Genomic DNA, 17,358 nt, shown 5'->3' on the forward strand with positions numbered 1-17,358 from the left:
TATGATTGTGAATGCTGCCAAACATATACAGTATATATATAAAGGTTGACCAGGACCAGTACCATTTCTGAACATGGAGGCACCTGGCCAAGCAAATGAACAAGGGCAAATGCCTGCTCCATGAAGAAGAAGAGGAAGAGGAGTAAGGGTGCGTGGTGGTGGAATAGGGGGAAGAGGCCGAGGAGCACGAAGACACCATGTTGATGAAATTCGGGCCCCCATTATAGACCATGTTGTCAACCACCGTCTCACAATGGTGGAGGCAGGTCGCAGAGTGCAGCCTAATGTGCCTCGCTCTACAGTCTCCTCCATCATCCAAACCTTTCACAGGGAAAACAGGTATGTACTCATATCAGTCAATAATTGAATTATATGTTGTATACTGTAGGACTGGACACTGTGCATAAAGCAAGAAATGTGCATTTACCTATTCATTTAGTGTGTGTGTGTGTGTGTGTGTGTGTGTTGTGGTTTGAAACGATGGCCGAATGAAACTCTCTCATAACGTAACGTTATTTGTTATTAACACTTACCAAACTTTTGTCGACCCCCTTGCTTTGCTTTAGTTAATCCATTTGCCATATTACTGATAAATGTCGTCTAGTATAATCCTGGGGGAACGCTGCTTTTGGGCTGAATAAACTGGATGTATACTTTGTCGTACAACATCCTTGCATGCCTGATTAACAGGCAGGCTCATAGCAGAAGTCAGAAGTTATGCGTTTGTGAGCTTGTAGATGGGCTATGTTCCGAACATAGCTACGACAGTGCAGTTTCCTTGGCAATATTACACCGTAAGATACATTATGATAATCTAGTCATACTAGTTAAAGGTATATGTATTGTATTATATTTTACTTATCTTGTGTGACTGTATAGCGCATAGCAGTGGTTGGTATTTACTGGTGGTGCAGGAAGACATGAACCCCCCAAAGACTTTTTTACACAAATATTTATTAACTGGTGTAACCCAGTAGAAAACAGATACTATTGTTATTTCCCTTAAAATATATTTTTTATTTATTTCACCCTCTTTAATTTATTATTCTGTAAATAATATTATTTTTGCACACACTCAGTCCTTATTTGTTGTATTATATGCATGATAGGAAAGAGAAAGTAGTCCCACCCTCTTCTCGCGAGAGTTACAGTGCGTGAGTGAGAGTACAGAGTAGCGCGGTGCAGAGTCAGAGCAGCGGTACGAGCAGATGAGAAACACGGAAGAGAAAGTCAATAAGAAGTCACGAAAACGGCGATTGTTAACTCACTTATCAACACAGAATAACCCGTGAGAGTGTACCTACCTGAAGCAGAGAGGTGGTCGAGGACCTGTGGGTTATTGTTTTCGGCAGAGACTTGGTGAGTCGCTCGAGCTAACTAGCGCTAGCACATGCTAACCGGAGTAGCCACATCGTGATTCAGTCTGTGAGAGGGCAGAAAGCTTGTTTACTCATGAACGTGACCTGCCGCTACTGTTTACTGTATGTTTTAAGAGTTAAAGCTGCATATTTTGCTCTGATAATCTGATGAAAATATGAGGTGTGCTATTTATTTTCCTGTGTGTGTGTGTGTGTGTGTGTGTGTATTCAGTCTGAGATGCACTGTTTAGGGTGTGTGTCTGTTAAATACTGCTAAACATGTCCATTTATCACAGAGGCAGAAACTCTGAAGCACTGAATTGATATTGTGATGTGTGTTAAAGGTGCATTTAGCTAGTTTTCAGTTCATAATTCAATGAAAATGTGTGAAATGGTTAAAAAGGATTAAAATGAACAATATTTCATGTGGAAAACTGAGTTAAAATTATCATAATTCATGGTAAAGAAGCTAAAATGATCATAATTCGTGGTTAAATAGCTAAAATAATTCATGTTGATTTAACATGATTAAGAATGTGTGAAAATACTCACCTTGAGATAAAAAAAAAAAGAACTGTACAGTTAAAAAGATAATTAATTTAATCACTATTGTGTTCCAGTAGTGTGTTGAGATTTATAGTATGTATTGAATATGGCCATAAGAGAAGTTTGATGATTCTGTGTTAAGTGATAGCCCTGTCTTTATACAGGCTAGGTTTTTTGAGACCCTTAAGAAACCTTTTGATGTGGATCTGGATTCTCCTGATTGAGGGAGATGGCGAGCCAGTGAAATTTTCCTTGCCCAAAGGAGCAGAGAACCAGCACCTGAGCCGAGGAGGACATCCAGCCCTTCTTCACCTTAACTGAGTGTGTCTGTGGTAGGACCACCACACACACACCTGACTCTTTGAACTTTCCCCTGACTTGACTTACACACAATTGACTGACGTTACGGTTCCTATTTGGCACTTTTATTTGGTTTTATGTTAAAGAGAGACTGTGAAACATTGAGCAATCAGATGTCATTGCATTGAATTTTATTTTTATTTTATTTTATTTTCATACAGTTCAATACAGTCAACTTACTTTAAATATACGCCGTGGCTCCATTTATTTATTGTGTCTGTCACTTCCTCTTTAAACCCTCCTCTACGAACCTAGTCTCTGGTTCAAACTCTATAGTAACTAGTGGGTTACACTATGTTAAGCCTATAAAAATTAATTTAATTTGAAATTTACTCTTACTTTTACTTAAAGTAAATTTAAAAGCATGTACTTTTGGATACTTAAGTACCTTTTAAAAGCAAGTACTTTTTTACTTTTACTCGAATACCATGTCGACTGAGCTACTTTTACTTGTAACAGAGTAAATTTTGACCAGTAGTATTTGTACTCTTACTCAAGTACTGGGGTCGAGTACTCTGTCCATCTCTAATATTCAGGCAATCTCCTTCACATACAAACATGTGCTCTCACACAGATTGCAGCCAAACTGTTGCCATCTTCCTGGGTGCACGACCCTAGTCTGCAGAGGTGTTGTGTTCAATGCAAAATCATCAACCATATAATTAATCAGTTTCAATAAAATAAGCAGTGTGAGTTGTTGCAAATGGAATCACCCTTATGTATTAACGCCGCCGTAACAAGTGTATATATAGGTCGCACTGTTACACATTTTTCCACACACACTTTTCAGTCATACAACTAACACATGAATCTGAAGTAAATTCAAATGACGTGTTTTTGCTCATGTTTCCATTTTTACCAAGGGTTTTATATCATAGTCTAAAGTATGTTGTGTTTTTTTAGGTGCTGCTGTCCATAGAAGTTTGGCAACAATTGGATGAAGTGGAGCTGTAAGGTTTGCAATTTTGCCACATACAATGAGAGAACTACTGTCCTGATCCACCTGAAGGATGGTGTCTGGAAAATATGGAGGAAAAGCGCAAGATAATGAAGACTGAAATGCAGAAGAAAGACCCTGATCACCAGCTTTTGGAAGAGCTAATGGCTGCTACGTTTTCCCACCGCAGAAAAGACATCGTTGGAGATGAGCCGCTCATCGCAGAAGTCATTTCCCGATGGCCAGCGCTGTTTGATGAGAGACAGGTAATCACAACCTTGTATGTAATGAAATGTTATTTTTTTCATTCTCCTCTTCTCTTCATTCTCTCCTTATTCCTCCTCTGCTTCTCTCCCTCCTTCCGTCCCTTCTCCTCCCCTCTTTTACCCTTTCCTCTCCACGTCAAGAACTATGTTGATCAATGTTTTCTGTCTGTCTTGTCAGATTAGGGCAGAATTCCAGCGTTTTGTGACTGAGGACCTCCTGGAGAAGTTTTTTGCTGGACTGAATGACCTTGTGCCAAGACTATTGGCACTTTACAGGGCAGCGACCATGAGCGGAAAAAAGCAGTCGCTCCAGAGACTTTTGGACTGCCTTGAAAAAGATGTAAGTTGAAGAGCAGATGACTAGAAACAGACGATTTTTGTTAACATTTTCATCTTACTGCATGTTTCTTTGTCTTGTAGGACACAAATGGAAGAAGGGCAGCTGCACTTCTTGGCCTGCCACACTTTATATCGGGTGAAGATGCTTCGAATGTCATCAGAATTTGTGATGTAAGAATCACTTTTTTGTAATGAAAGATTGTATGTGTGCATTTATTGTTCTGTGGAATGGGACCCTGTACACACACTCCACTTACTCAACTCACTTCACTCTCTCTCTCTCACACACACACACACACTCACACTCACACACACTCCACTCACACTATTTAAAGCGATGCCACTTCCGTCTTTACCAAGCTGTTTCCGTCACGCGAGAGTATGAAAAAGTTTCGCTGAATTTTTATAAATACTTGTATTATCAGGTCAACAATTTTTATAAATGCTTGTATTATCAGACCTGATAATACAAGTATTTATAAAAATTTCAGCGAAACTTTTTCATACTTTTGCGTGAAACTCGCGTCACGGAAACAGCTTGGTAAACACGGAAGTAGCGTCGGCACAGTGCTAGCAAGTGCAAGTGTTCTTTTAAATAAACTCCTGGTGTACTTACAAACTTTCAAATGCCTCGTTTTGTGAGTACACACCCTACAACTGCAGAAGTTTGGTAACATCCATGCATTATTAGTGGGCTAATTTACGACATAAACATAATGTACCATCATGCTAGTACTAAGCCGTTCGGCTGATAGCCCTATCTTGACCAATGTTGACCATCGCTAAAAATGCTTCTGAGGGGGTATTTGGCTGGATGTCATGGTGGAAATGACCTAAGGTGCATTTTTTTATAATTTATTTATTTATTTCGGACATGTCAGTTAAATCATCATCATCACACTTTGTTCAAATAGTACGATACACATGGCCGAAAGGGAAAGCGGGAGAAGCCAAGGCTTATCTAGTCCCGCCCCCATTACCCACAGGATACAATTGTCATCATAATATTATCTTTAGCGTTTTCCATTTGACATAACATTTTCTTTTACTTGTGACATTTGACATAACATGTTACAGCAGTAGGTGGTACAGAGAGCTGTACTCCCTGCTACGTACAACTGACATCGTGCCATACAAGCTTCTCAGGTTCAACTTATTGTTTGGGTACAGAATGTTCATTAGTTATTCTCCCATCCCGACACAACACCATGTCTGCTGATTCGTGCCTCAGACCCTTTTCAACTCTCATGCAATAATCTGTACCGGTCAACGGTTGAATTTACATACTTTTTCTTAAAGCCACTTGTTGCTGATTTTTTGACTTCTTCTAACACATTCCATTGTCTAACACCTGTGACCGATAAGGAAAAGGATTTTAACGCAGTTCGTACCTTCCTTTGCCTGAAAATCATGTTCCCTCTAAGATTGTGTCTCTCCTCTCTTTCTATGAAGAGTATTTGCAGGTTGTGAGGGAGGCTTTTGCTAGCAGCCTTGTACATTATTTTATTCCGAACCATCACTTTACATGCATTGCATTACATGCATTGATAAGATGAGCCTTTATCGTGAATGGAGAAATTTGTCTTGGACAAGATTGTCATTGATTGTTGTTGTTCTGTGGAATGGGATCCTGTACACACACTCCACTTACTCAACTCACCACACACACACACACACACACACACACACACACACACACACACTCTTTAACATGCATTGACCCTTTATTGTGAGTGGAGAAAGTTGTCTTGGGATTGCTAGTATTGTGTAGTTCACCCTCTTTTGGTTGTGACTGTACTACTCATCTAATGTGCTTGTAGGCTTCTTTAATATTTATATATATTTTAAATTGGAGGTTGTGCTAGGTATTCTTTTTAGGATTTGGCCAGCATTTTAACTTGACTTGGTTTTTAAAATAACTTTGAAGTGTAGCAATGATACATCTGAAGTTACTAAAGTTTTAAGGATGGTTAGTATTGCTCAATAGTAAAGAGCTTTGCAGATCTGGTTGAGGGACGGCCCATTCACAGCTGTACCTGACTTGTTTTGAGTCAAGACGATAACACACGATGTATATGAAATGCAATGAAATGTAATGTGAGTGGAATTTAAATATACAAGGTTAAAATGTGATTATCATGTTTTTTTATATCTATCTGTCTGCATCTGTCTGTCTGACTGTCAATATGTATCCATACACTATTCATACACCAACTCAACACTGCCTCCTGAACGTCACTAGATGGCGACAAGAGTCTACAAATGATAAGCAGATTTTGAAAATGGCCAAATTGAAGTAATGTCAGAGGTGAAAAGGGTCCTATTCATCCCTACATTTAAATGAGAGCTTCAGTTACAAGTTACTTTGCAGATTTAGACTGTTAATACACATTTTAGTAACTAATAGATGGGCGTATGAGGCTTTGTGAAGCTTCTGAGGTTTCTTCCTGATACCAAAAAAAGATGTCAACCTTCAAAGCCTCTAAGACCCTACCAGTGACATCTAGTGGAAAGCTGCAATTATAGCAGCCACAAACTTCCAAAAAGATTCACAGATCTTATGAATTCCAGTTCCAGTTTCAATAAAGTCAGTCTTAAGCCAGCATTGTGTCTTCATTCTGAGAATCATTATCTGCACATGAAAGTGTTACAACATGTTGAAATGTCAATTTACTAATAAAATGTTGAAATGTGTTGTCCTGTTACTTGATGGTTTAGATTGATATGACAAGTGTGTGCTGTGAGATGACAGATATATCAACATCAGTGTTTTGGAGGTATGAAGGTTTGTGAGAAGTGCTTTTGCTGCAATTCAGTGTAAACCACTTACAGGGGTGGATTGTCTATAAAGGGCCGGCAGTGGCTGCCTTTTTTTTTTTTTTTTTGCAGCCCAAAGACACATTAGAGCCCAGTGGCTTGTCTATCTAAGAATACCTGGCCCATCAGGTCACCAGAGTTAAAGTGTTTTAAGTATCAATACACTTTCTTCGTGCCCACTGTCCAATTTGTTCAAATATTCTTTACATATTTTTTTTTCCAGTCAGAGTTAAATAAACAACACTCTTGAAATCCTTTCTCCAGTATCCTTCTTAAGAGCAAATGAGCAACATACTGTGTAGTCATCATTTATTTTATTCAAGGCTCCAGAATATAAAGGGATGTTATTCACTATAGTGTTATTCAGGGCGTGTGATTATATGTACAGTAGGCTACATCAACGGGCCGAGTTGGCACAGTATGTGGATTGTGGTGGGCCAGTCTGGACCAAAAAGTCCAGGGTCGAATTTTTGTCCCAGTCCAGGCCTGCATGGAAGTGTGCAACACAAGGAATGGAAAAGTTTTTCTAAGATGAAATGGACCACCAGAGCAAGCTAAGGTGGTCGTGGTTAGATTGAAGGACTTGGATCGATACAAGTGACAATGACAAGCGACCAACAATGAAGTTCTCTATGGACATTTTTCTATTCTTTGTTTTTTTCTTTACTGAATCATTTTTTCCCTTATGGATTGATAGAATTGACATTGCATATTAAGGGCTATGATTTCTATGTTACCAGCAGAGCTAACAGGAGTGGAGGAGGCGTGGCCATCTATGTGGATAGTAAGTTCAAATGCAGACCAGTGGAATGTGGGACGTCTGTAATTGATGATTTAATGGAATGTATTGCTGTGGAAATTGAATTTAAAAGAATAAGGAATATTATTGTTGCATGTGTTTACAGGAAACCAGGATCAAATGTAAAAACTTATAAGGACAGTTTAGAAGAATTAATGAATGGTTTAAATAACAATAAAACACTTATAATCTGTGGCGATTTCAATATCGACCTCTCAAAGATATCTACACAGAAACAAACTTGTGATTTTTTGGATGCATTATATAGTAGAGGGTTGAACCCACAGCAAGGGCTGAGGGCAAGTGAGCGAGGGCGACTCAAACTGTTATTGAAACGCAGCTCCGGTGATTCTGGCGACAGCCCGACACAAACCGCGTACACATGTAAGTATACTGTAACATGATTTTTATGTTTCCAGCTGACGTTTAAATCGTATTGATAATGGACGTTACTTTATTGTTGTTGGAATTGTACGTTAACGTTACGAATCGGAGGTCCTGCCAGCCGGCTAGCCTACTGACGGTAATTTACCATAGAGGTTAGCGAGCGTAACTGAAGCGGCAAATGTGCCGTTTTTACCGACGTTAACTAAGAATATAGTGCTTATGTTAAACCGTGGTTATATATTTACTAACTATATATTAAATAACGCAGTGCACCGTTCGTTAAAGGGACGGATGCAGACACCGAGCACCTCATTGGGTGGAGGGAACGAGGAGGAGAAGTTCACCGGCAGGAGGGATGCTGCTCGAGAGGCTTCACTTAAAAAATGTGGTGTTAAATGTTATAATTCTCATATGCAGGGCTTAAGTACTACTGGTGCATATTAAGCTACTCAATGATATAAGGTTGAACACCAGCGTATATAGATGGGAGATGTCCTGCTCTCCTGAGATGTCTACCTGAAACGTTTTTGTTGAACAGCAAGAAATCATCAATGAACTGTAACCCTTTTCTACGTGCTGTTCTTCATATAGGATGTTTCTTAAAGAACAGGGATGGAGGGAAGGTGGAGCCGGATGAGCTAAGAAGTGGGAGAACATGAAGCAGAAATACAAGGTGAGTTGGAAGCAGTTTAAAGTATTGAACTCTACAGCATAAAAGAAACAAGATGAAGTTGTCTTTCTTATAATAACCAGGCAAAGTCAGTGCTGGGTAATGTCCCATGTGGAACAGTATTACAGTACATATTAGAACATATGACTAGTGGTGAATAGTTGATCTAAACAATGATTATGATAAGTGTATGTATGTATGTATGTATATGTTGTTTATAGGGAGGAGAGGTCACTGCTGCACACTGGAAGTATTTGTTGTCATGGATGAGGTGATGGAGCAAAGACCTGCTATTACCCCACTACACCCCATCTCCTCAGCCATGATGCCAACCACTGCAGCAGGGTCTCTCCTCCAGAGCAGGAGGGAAATAGACCTACAGGCCTAAAACATGAGTCAACAATCATATATATTCAGATATTTATTATTTAGATTTGTACACAACCTTATAATCGGAAAACATTTAACAGGAAACATTTGTCTGTAACAACTTCTACTGTGTGGTATTACTTATAAACTGCACTACTGATAATCACAAATAAAACCTCAACAATAATCATGTTCTTGCAACACAGGGATCTGGACATTTGGAGCAGACACTGCAGCTGCGAGCCTCTGAGGATGTCCCAGGACTGCTGGAGCCTCTGAGGATATCCCAGGACTGCTGGAGTGGTTCGGCTTCGTCGCTGTCACCCCGTCACCACCGTGGAACTATGGACATGGAACCCATCTGTTCTGTTAGTAAGCAGTGGACGAGGTTCTCCGTGGAATGCCTTGAAATACAGAAGTCCTTCCTTAAATCCCCTTCCCGAAGTAGAGGCCCATCAGGAGGATTGACCTGCAGTACGTCCCTCTAGCACCAACCTGTAACAGAAAACATCACATATTACATTTATTCTGAATGTTTTCCTATTCATTTGTTGATAAACTACTTATTTCTACTTATGTCTTCTTATCATACACGTATTGAAACCTGTATATATAACATGGATTATTTGTCTAATAAATTATTCACTAATATCCCACTTGCTTGTACTTGTTTATTTTTATCACACCAAACTCATACATGGTATTATTAAAACCACTTATATTAGCCTACATGTAGCCTACATTTGTTTATGCATGCATTATGCACATCTATTGATAATCAAATAATAAAGGAACGTATTTAAACCAGATAAGCCATATTACTTACTTCAGAGGGAAATCCAAATTCCATGTATGTGAATAATGTAGCTCCTCCGACGGGCAGATTGCCTGCGTCGTCTGCGTGGTGAAGGTGCTGGTGTTCCGTGGTCAGAGGTATAATACGATCTATGAACGATTAATGATCGATAAAAGCGGCTTAATAGTCGCGATCGATGGCGAGTGAAAGCAGCTACTCAGGTAAGAGGAAGAAAGAGGGAAAGCGTGGGAGCGCGCATATATAAGAAACTGTAGAAAACATTTGACAGTTTAAATTTGACTTAAAAAATATTTAGAAATATTTCATTAACTGTAATAATAATCATGCTTTATATTTTGATAAGTAATTTCCATTAAACGGGAGCTAGAACCGCTAACGTAATCGATTCGGTTACGTGAGAGAAGATGAGGACGAGATGTCAATAAAGTTAAAAAAGAAAAAAAATGTAGTATGAGATGTTAAACATCGGTGGTTATCTGTATTATCGCATTTAACACACTAAATAATAAGTGATTGTTTCTTTTAAAAGAAACACTGCATTATTTAAATATAGAGTAGAATTTAATGTAGAGTAAATGGTAACAAAAGCGCTTATATAGCGCTTTTATCTCATTGGCGCTTTTCACCACCGACGCGGAGTCTCAACCATGGAGGGAGTCAGCCAGCTCGTCGGGAGCAATTAGGGTGAGGCGTCTTGCTCAGGGACACGAGGACGTAGCTAGGAGGAGGAGCTGGGATCGAACCGGTAAACCTCTGGTTGCCAGTCCATCGCGCTCCCTCCTGAGCTAAGCCTCCCAGTATGGTCTAAACTTGAAATTCGATCGACCCCAAAAGAGTCTAAAGCGCTGTGGCTCAATGACGACGTTTGAAATGTAAATTATTCTGTAACCTCCAGAAAATATGACATTCAAGCTGTCTTGTTGTCGCCGTGTTTTTTTTTTAACGGCCACATAGTTTTCATAGCTGTAGTATGTTCGCAGAAATGTAGCTAATCTATGAGTGAGTCACAAGTCGTGATAGCTAACCAATGTCACTGATCAACAGTGTTTGGAATAACGCCGTTTAAAATAACGGCGTTACGCCGTTATTTTTTCAGTAACGGGGTAATCTAACTAATTACTGTTCCCGACGTTACAACGCCGTTATCGTTACTGAACGTTAAATGCGGTGCGTTACTATGAATTGAATTTGTCAGTTAAAAAAAAAAAAGTCAGGATCGTGTTCTGCTTGCGCGCCGCTCGTGCCTGGTCTCGGCAGCCTGTTGTCCGTGGAGAAACGTGCAAACTTGCCGCGAGCTGAAGCCGGAGTTTGGGCTGCTGCTGGTCTGAGCGGCGCGCGAGGGCCACGCGGGCCCCGGTGTCCCGCCGTCCTGGTGTTGGACGGGAATCCGGTATAGCTGTGGAGCGCGGATGGTGAAGACGGTGGTGATGATGATGATGATGAACGGCGCGGCGGCTCGAGGCACCGGGGTCATTATGTCTACTGCTGTGCGCTCTGACCCTGTTTTGTGATATATGACAGACACAGCGTCTCCCACTGTATAATTTCTCCTCAAGTTTTAATTATTCCCGCATGCGAGGTGCGGAGAATGCGATCTCAATTATTATACACAAGACAACACGCTACGCGACTATAGGAGTAGACTACAAGACTACAGTTTGCCATCTCATTACAAGAAAAATCCAAATTCTTTGACATAAAGCAACTTTTTTTTTTTACAGTAACGCAAATAGTTACTTTCCCTGGTAACTAGTTACTTTTATTATAAAGTAATTCAGTTACTAACTCAGTTACTTTTTGGAACAAGTAGTGAGTAACTATAACTAATTACTTTTTTAAAGTAACGTTCCCAACACTGCTGATCAACCTGTCATCCCAGCTCGTGTTATCACCAGAGACTTTGATCAACACTAGACAATAATACAGTATTGAAAATGTGTTTTCTGATTAACTGCCACTACATTTGAATTAATTAAATAATGATAATAATGATTAAAGTACCGTAAATGAATCCAGTGCACAAGAACCTGGTGACACATTTTGCAGTCGTGAGAAGGATTGAGAAGGATTTTTTTTTATTTTTTTGGGAGGTTGCAGCATTATAAAGCATTATTATTATTTATTACATCATGAGTTTTAATTGCTTCCAAGGCATCAAGGTATGACTTTGATCACATAAAATAAGCATGGGTGCTGCCCGTGTCCCATAGGGTTTGTTTTACAAAGAAATGTATCCCCGTCTTCTATAGATTCAGTTATATAATATAAGTGTAGCGGGGAGGTCTGACTGTCGGAACCGACGTATCTCACGGGCTCTTCTTCCGGTCGGGAGATTATTTAAGGACGGAACGGAAGCCGGGTACATCCTCTCCCTTTGATTAACGGCGCGACGTGGAAGCATTGTCAGCAGCGTGACAGACGGCAGGCGATTGTTTGCGAGCCCAGGTCGAGCTCGGTCAGCGTGGCCGCCGTAAAGGCACGGCCTTTTCCTCTTGGACAAGGGTCTCATGTGTATTTTGACGGTCGTTGTTTTTTTTCCCATACTCAATGTAGGCTACCGGGCCCTTTTTTGTTTAATTTGTTTTGGTCATTTTAGTTGTTTTGTTTGTTTTTCTTATTGACATTAAGTTAGGTTGGGCAGGTGCAATGTGTCACTCTGAATAAGGTGTAAGCCTAAATCATAGCCTGGTTGAGCGAGCATCATCGACTTGCTGTTATTTTAGTGAGGCCCTCTTGTGCGCTTGGTGGCAGTGTGTGGAACTCTGCATATAGTGGGCCGTGATTTGTGTGTGTGTGTGCAGTGATATCTTTTGCCCTTTTGGGTCGTAGTCTTTTTTTTGCCACATGTGCGTTGGGTCCTAAATATAATTGCAGCCTTTGAACTCCTGTTATACCAGTACTATATAGACTAGTTGCACTAGTGTTTAACGAACTGTCCAGTTTATTGTCTTAACTAGCCTGTGTATATTGCCGAGGTTAGGTTTGCCCCGCCTTTGACTAACTGTCCAGCTTATTGTCTTACTAGCCCACATATATTGTACAGGTTGGCCCTGCCACGACTTTTGCCCAATTGTCCAGTTTATTGTCTTAATTAACAAGTGCCGGGTAATGTAATTTGCTACTGTGTAGCTTAAGACGGTTTTAATTAGGATATATCAAATTGTGCTTTTATCAGTGGTTGAAAATAAAAGTTGTTATATTTTTGGAGCCATCGGCCTCTTGCATAGACGGATTATCATGACCATGGGCCCTGGACACAAACTCGCCACGGGCCCCTGCCTACACGCAAATAGTACGCGCGCAAAGGCGCTCTTCGCATTACGCACATAACAACACCGCAACACCACAACAACCACAAAATTACTGTCATTTTTGGTCTGTTTTGTTTGGCACCTGCCATGTACAGGACAATTACATATTATGGGAGAGACAGCAAGCTCAAATAGCCAGCCATGGTAGTATTATGGAGTAAAACACACCTTAATTAAAATATAACCACCTAAAACAAATCGTGAAAGTAATAAAGGCAACATGAATGAACATCAGTAAAGAGCCACAGCTACGACCACACAAAACCAAAGTGAAACTACTCACCTAAACCACTGGCTTTTTCCTGGCCTTCTTTGAGGAAAAGTCCTTGATAAGGTCATCAAAGTCCAACTCTCGGACCAGTTCGGCCTCTATGGCCATGAGTGACAAACTGTTAAGGCGTCTCTGGGTCATTTTTGTCCGAAGTTCATGTTTTGTCCTGGCCATTTGAGAGAATGACCGTTCTCCCTTGCAGTTTGTGACAGGAAGCGTCAGATACAGTCTTACGGTAATGTACACATTAGGAAATGTTGACTGTAATCCACAATCAATTGTTTTAAGACATTTAGATGGAGGCACATTCTGTCCGTCTGATCTGATGAAAGATCTGAAGTGAATCAGTTAATTTCCAAGATTGCTGTCCAAGTCAGCGGGATAGGCAAAGGCAAGTGTGTTCGCTTTGTCAATTAACTCATGGTCAGATGTGTTTTCCGGCATGAAAAGAACACCAAACAGATCACACAGGTGCTTGTATGCATCAATTCTGTGGCTGAGACAGCTGACTAACTTATCGATAGCCATATTGAATGTTTCAATTTGGAATTTGCTTTTCCCATCAAATACTGCATCTTTTTCTGCGCTGTCATCCTCAAATCGTTTGCGCTTTCTGGTGCGCTGGAGGTCATATTTGTACGTCTGGCACACGCCTGGCACTGCTAAGGCTTCCTTTTCAAAGTCTGTGAAAAGACCTCTCTGTGCTGATACAAAATCACGCAGAGATATAAGAAGGCGCACAGTTGTCATGAGCTCTATGTCCGCTTTTTGGAGCTGTAAACTTGTCAGTTGGAATCGAGTCAGAATGGTATTCCAGAAATTAGCCATGAATGCAGTTTCCAGTTTATTTAATTTTACAGCGAGTGTGCTGGCCTCACTTCGGGTGTCTCTTTTCTCAGTTTCATCTTCAGCTATGCTCTCTAATGCCTCCCTTATTTTAACATAGTTTTGCCAAAGAGCTTTAGTCGAGTCAGCTCGGCAGCTCCACCTAGTGTTTGACAGTGATTTTAATGTTAAGTCTATATGAATATCAGAGTTCCGAAAAACTCGCTCCCACCTGTGAGTGGAGGCAGCACAGAATATGTACAAGGATTGCAGTGAATCAAAATACTGTCCCACTTCTAGACTGCTTACCTCTATGCTGTTTACACCCACTAAATCTAGAGAATGGGCAGCACAAGGCACATAGTGGATTAATGGGTTTTTTTGCTTCAAATGTGCCTGTAGTCCATTGTACCGGCCCGACATGTTGCTGGCATTATCAAATGATTGGCCTCTAGAATTAGATAAGTCCAGCCCAAGATTCTCCACCATGGCAGTCACACAATCTGCCAGACTTTGGCCTGTATGGCTCTGAATTGGCTCAAATGCCAGGAAACGCTCCACTATGTTGCCTTGCTTGCTAACAAATCTGAAGATAAATGTTAACTGATCAACATGCGAGAGGTCGGGAGTGGAATCTACAATGACAGAGAAATATTTTGCATCACGGAGCTCTTCTGCAATTACTTGCCTGGTTTTTTCTCCCATCATGTCAATGAACTCCTCACATATTGTTGACGACAGATATGAGACGCTCCCTCTGCCCTTCTGGCCATATGTTTTAATATGCTCTGCCAGAAATGGGTCAAATTGGGATATTAACTCTAATATCCCCAAATAGTTGCCATTATGTGGCGATCCATGGAGCTCGTCATTCCCTCTGAATGCCAGTCCTCTTTCTCCTAAAAACTTGATCACTGCCACTACACGTCGCAGAACATCCCTCCAATATTCCCTCGCATCCGAAGTTTGCTTTCTCAGGGCTGAGTCGATTGCGCCAGTTCCACTCATCCTCTGCATCAGTGTCAGCATGTTGGACATATGGACGGGGCTCCTCTCATGCTCTGAAATGCGATGTGGATGTTTCCAGTCGCAAAATCCGTCCACAAATGCATTCTTTGTTGCCCCGAAAAGTTTGCAGGCAAAGCAGTACACATGTCCAGTTGATGGTGAATACACCACCCATTCTCGTGGTGCTAGTTGTCCATTAGGCAGTCGACTGCATATCATGTCATTGGTTAATGAACGAACCCGACCACCTAGACCGCAGTCTCTTGTTGATGCAGGGTATTTTGCTCGTCTGTTGTGAAAGGAAGAGGGCCCTCTTTCAATGAGAACACTCTTTACTTTGTCACTGGATATATTTCCCCACAGCGAAGGATCAGTAACAGTTTCACACCAGGAGTCTTCATCATCATCCCTCTGCTGTACGGCACCCGCCAACATCTCAACCTCCGCTGGGGATGTGAGGGGACTTAGCTCAGGCTGACCTGGCTCGGCCGCCCGGCTGCTGCCCGCCGTAGTACTGCTAGCACTGTCCGCTAAGGTTTCCGTAGGAGGCAGCGCCGCTCCACCGCTACCAAACGTCTCCGGCGAACTTGCACTAGCAGTGTTAGCATCCTGCAGGTCGTCCCGGTGAGTTGTAGTACTGCTACTACCGCTGCTATGAGTAGCACCATCATCTTGCCCCACTTTTCTGGTGAAAAATGTTGCGATGGCTGGGATGCTTCAAAGCAGCATCTTTGGCTTCTTTTTCTTTCCTTTGTTTTCTTTTAGCTGATCCACTGAGCTCCCGCTTCTCCATTTTGAAAATGCAATGTACGGTTGACCCCCAGCATACGTACTACGTACGTCATTGTGTCATCACACATTACTGATTTAATCTTATAATTTCTAAAACATTCAAATTATTTTATTATCATACTACATTTTCAAAACCACAGCCATTCCAATATATTTTTTAAATTGTACCAAAAAAAACAAAAAACAACAACTCTGAAGGCCAAGGGCCCATATTGGCGCTGGGGCCCTGGGCACACGCCCACTTTGCCCATGCGGTAATCCGTCTATGGCCTCTCGTCTTGTTTATTCCGGACTGTACCTGACTGACCTGTACCTGAAGTGGTGATCTAGAGTGCAAATCCGTAACGGATTAGTCCTTATGGCCCTTTTTCATCACTACATAATTATTACAGCCTAATGATACCAGAATTTGAGGCTAATACACAGTGGCGGTTTCTCATATGGGCAGTATGGGCAGCCGCCCAGGGCGGCATGAGCGCCCGCACAAAGAAATGGTGCGTCTGCTGATGCTGAGAGAGACTGGTTCACAGCCGCGGAAGCGCCGCGAATAGGCGCGGCCGCCCCGCGCCGTGAAGCGATTGCTTCGGCGTCTGCTCTATTTTTTGCGCGTGTCGCGAGCGTTCGTGTCAATTTTGGCAGGAAATCACACAAAGAAACACGAGACAATCAAGTCAATTTTCAAAATTAAAGCACTTTTCAAAATAAAATATCGCAATTGACAAGTGCTATATTTGTGTATCTAAACTCGCACTGGGAAACAGGAAGAGAAAATACATTGAATAAATGTGAAGAGTAGATAAACAAATATGTGTATTTCAACTGTATATCTACACTGTCTACTACCATACACACTCTCTGTCTGTCTCTGTGTGTGTGGTTCGCCAAGGGCGTCATGAAACCTAGGACCGCCACTGTCCGCTCTGGCATACAGGCTTGTAATAATGGATGTGTTTTGAGTAAGTCCTCGCTCTGAGGCACGCGCAGCCCCCCCCCCAATATAAGTGAGCCCCCCCCCGAAAGCCGCGGTATAGTTCGCACACTGACGTCATCAATTGTCGTGGAAACAGAACGATCCCCCAGAGCGGGTATAAAACGTCTGTCGACCATTTTGTGTTCTCTTTTCGCACTTGTACTTGACACACATTGGTAAAACTGGAGAGTTGATCCAAACTGTAGAGAGTATCAAATCGCTGAAGACCCAAACGGAGAGTTTCACACCGCCGAAGAAGAAGGACCTGAACGCATCTTTGCTAGGAAGCCGAACGAGAGGGATCGTCAACGAGCTACTGCGGGAAAGAGGGCGACGAAGCCCCTCGGGGCTGCGGACCCAGGAGCAGCCCCAGCAGGCCCGGATCTGAACCGAGGCATCGGGGTAAGACAACTTTGTTGGTTTGGTTTTTACGTTTTACTTGTTGATGCATCCATTAAAGACGCTAAAAGCGCCCAAAGTCAGAAATCAGTGTCACTTTTTGAGTTTGACGGTGAA

General features: G+C 41.6%; 1 long non-coding RNA gene across 1 annotated transcript; it reads left to right on the forward strand.

Moving 5' to 3' along the window:
* Window positions 1–7,765: 7,765 nt before the first annotated feature.
* LOC311033083 lies at window positions 7,766–9,419 on the forward strand. The gene is made up of 3 exons (XR_014599236.1): window positions 7,766–7,806; window positions 8,401–8,482; window positions 9,055–9,419. It is a non-coding gene; the product is annotated as an uncharacterized lncRNA (long non-coding RNA).
* The last annotated feature ends 7,939 nt before the right edge of the window (window positions 9,420–17,358 follow it).

Source organism: Eutrigla gurnardus, assembly GCF_963514095.1.
Source record: "Eutrigla gurnardus genome assembly, chromosome: 22".
Taxonomy (NCBI): domain Eukaryota; kingdom Metazoa; phylum Chordata; class Actinopteri; order Perciformes; family Triglidae; genus Eutrigla; species Eutrigla gurnardus.